This window comes from Pteropus vampyrus, unplaced genomic scaffold (assembly GCF_000151845.1).
Source record: "Pteropus vampyrus isolate Shadow unplaced genomic scaffold, Pvam_2.0 Scaffold12, whole genome shotgun sequence".
Lineage (NCBI taxonomy): Eukaryota > Metazoa > Chordata > Mammalia > Chiroptera > Pteropodidae > Pteropus > Pteropus vampyrus.
Genome location: NW_011888793.1, coordinates 4,804,297 through 4,807,740, shown reverse-complemented (window position 1 = coordinate 4,807,740; position 3,444 = coordinate 4,804,297).

The following is a 3,444-nucleotide window of genomic DNA, read 5'->3' as shown; positions in this document are numbered from 1 at the left end:
AATTATGAAATGTGCATAAAACATGATTGAATTTTACACCCTTATAAGAATGATTATATAAGTAAGAGTTTAAGAGCATCTTTAAAGGAAGGTCTTTGCTATAACAGATGTCTTAGATCTTGGTTTGGGAAACACAGTCACCATAGAGATAGAAACATGTGGCCCAGATTACAACAGATCCTTGGTTTTCTAATTCAAATTATAAGAAATATGCTTGTTTCGTATCATAATATGGTTCTAAATTTTAGCTCAATTCATATTCTTTCAATAGAGAATGAAAGTCTTATTAAAACACCGGACCTACACACACATGTAAGCACACACACACACACACACACACACACACACACACACAGAGCTAGAGCGAGAGTGAGAGAGAATTTATTTGCTCATCAAGAAAGAGCACTTAGATTGGTTATAAATTATCCAGCATAATTTGTGCCAAATGATATTTAGCTTTACAGAGTGCCCAGTTCCTACATACTGTGACCATTAGAAAGCCACTCAATAGTTTTAAGAAATAGAAGCTTTCAGCTCTGAATCTTGTATAACAAAAGCCAAAGTAAAAAGAAAATGCATCAAGTCACAAACAGCAGTAAGCCTAATGACCAAGAAGACCATTAGAAAATGGGCAAGCAAAATTAACTCTCAGTGGGAGTTTCAGGCTTTCCAAGCACATGTCCTTAGCTTCATTAACTTCCTACTACAACCAGGGCCAGAGTCACTATCAATATTGGATCTTCCTTTCATCTTTGGTAGCCAGAGAGGGCAACGAACTCTACCCACTGACCTAGGGACCTAGACAGAAAAATGGTGATACAGTACTATTCTGAATACATCTAGCTGACCTTAGACTTAAAAGAAAGCGGAAGTCGGGAAAGACCAGCTATGTGGACAAGATTAAGTGCCTGTTTTTTCAATTATATTTGTATGTATATGCATTTATCTGTGCATGTATGTGTGTAGTGCTGGTAGTTATCGGTTTTACTTTTATTTGCCTTGTCCTTAAAACTTTCATTTATCCATATCAGTTCGGGTCTCTTTCTTTCCCTTTCCCTTTCCTAGGATTGCAAACTCCTTTTGATTCAATAAAGAAACGGGAGGAGGGAGCATTTGGTGGGAAGTAGGCCTTGTATTTGTAACAGCAATTTGGGAAATTAGTTATGACGGTGTTAGAACTGAAAGAGCAAGCAGGGGGAGGTGAGGCAAGACCAGGACGAGCAACAGCAGCATGCCACCACCACTGCCAGGACTGGAGAGACAAAGGGAAGAAGTGGACAGTCAAGCCTGGAGTAAGGGCCACCCAGACGAAGCTAGAACCACAGTGGATCTGCCCAGAGGATGTTGGAGCGATAGAGCAGAAGCAGCTGTTGTTAGGGTGGCCACTAAAGCATGGGGAGAGGAAGAGACAGACCTTGGCTTCTCGCTTTCTTTTGTGTCTTACCTTGTTCCACTGGCTAAAGCTACCTGGCATAGGAGCCTCTTTAACATGATTTCCCAGGGGCAGTATTTCTGCAATACAGGGCAAAGCAGGAGAAGGTAGGAAATGTATTTAGGGACAAAAAGACAAAGAAGGGCTCACAGCTTCCCTTCCTCCTTCCACTCCTTACTTGAAGACCCTAGTTATGTAAAAGCATTTCCATGCATAGATAGTTAGGGGAGACAGACACCATGTGTGAAATGCCATGGCTAACTCTCTTCTATGGTTTTACGACACCCAGTTTTCATCAGAACTGCACAGTTAGGATACAGTAACCTATGAATTCTAAGGAAGCAAATTGCTTTAAAAATATAACTACTGTCATGTAAGGTTGGAAGTAAGAGGAGAGTTTAAATAAAACATCAAAAAGTTAAATGTTTTATTAATAAAAATAAAGTTTTATTTATCAAAATTTCTATTTTCTCTTCCTAGGAAGAGTAACTTAATAATGACTATACATTCAAAATATCAATAAAGGTCATACATTGAATATCTAGACAATCATAAGTTCTTGCCAAGAAGAAACTCAAGGGTTATTTCCTTGTTGAATCTGTCCTCGATTTTTTGTGTGGGAGACTGAAGTCAGAAAGGTAATTTTTTTCTCTCATCTCTCATAAAATAAAAGGGTTTCTTTTTTCGCCATGTCTTTTTTTCTTACTTTCTCCATTTGAAAGAGTACTTACTCACAAGTATTAGTTTCATTTGCTCACATCGATCTAGTTGTGTTTTCAAAATTTGGCTAACCATATATCCAAATAATTTTTATGTGCCTAAAAAATATTTGTAATTAGAAATATTGGTTTATGAGAAAAGAAAATTATTTTCCTTGCTCATACATAATAGATTGTCAGCCATGCACTCTTTGAGTTTTCTAATTTGTAATGTGATATGATGGCACTTTTGGACAGTAACTAAAATGATCTATGGCCATAAAGATATAGTCTCATGGATATAAGAAAGATTTATGATTCTGGTTATGAAAGATATTTTACTCCTCAGCAACATTACAGGCATGGCTGAAAGCCCAACAAAATCGAAATAAATGTAGAGAATGAGCAAGCTTGTCAGGTAATAAAGGAAGTTCTTCAAATCAATGGTAAGGTTACATAAGGGGCTGAGGTTTGATTACAGATATAATTTTAATCCTATTTTATAATTTTATCCCAAATATTTCTAGACCTGCATCTGCTTATCTTTAGGCAAATAATTTTCCTTTAAAAAACAACTGAAAGGCAAGTAGGAGAAATTAAGCGCTTTAAAAAATACTAATCACATAATCCTATGCCCTAGCATTTGTTTTCAGGGACATGTTGACTACATGTAAAGAATGTTTCCAGAAATTGCCTCTTTTCAGCCCTAGCTATTCTACAGAATGGTCTTTTAAAACTGAATGGACTGCAATTAAAACATGGACGTAATGCCACATTTAGATTCAGGCTTGGAAACTAAAACTACTCTCTTTTGTTGATTCATTCATTACCGGGGAGTGAGGATTAAGAAACTCAAGGTTGGATGAGTTATTCCACAGTCATTGTCCAAAAATGAAGGATTCTAATTAAAATGCAATGCAGTAGCCTAAAGAAATATCTGTACATGTGAAATTACTATACCAGAAGCAAGTGTAAATCAGGTAATTTCACATTTCTCCTTTGTAGGTATAACAAAATGTCTAGCCAATAGCTAATTTTATAAATAATTTAATGCCATATTACAGTAACATCAACTGGAGACAACTTGCTCCAATTTGAATTCTGTCATCCCTAATGTGGTTTCATGGGCCAACTTAATAAACATCAATTTGACCTCATGATTACTTTTTAACAAATTTTATTCAAATTTGTTAAATCTTTCCTCTTGTGGAAAAGAAACCTACACACATTTAAATAGCAGTATAATGATAAAATTTCAATGGTGGTAAAATTTAACAAATGCCATATTTTAAAAAATATGTAAGCTTTAGAAAA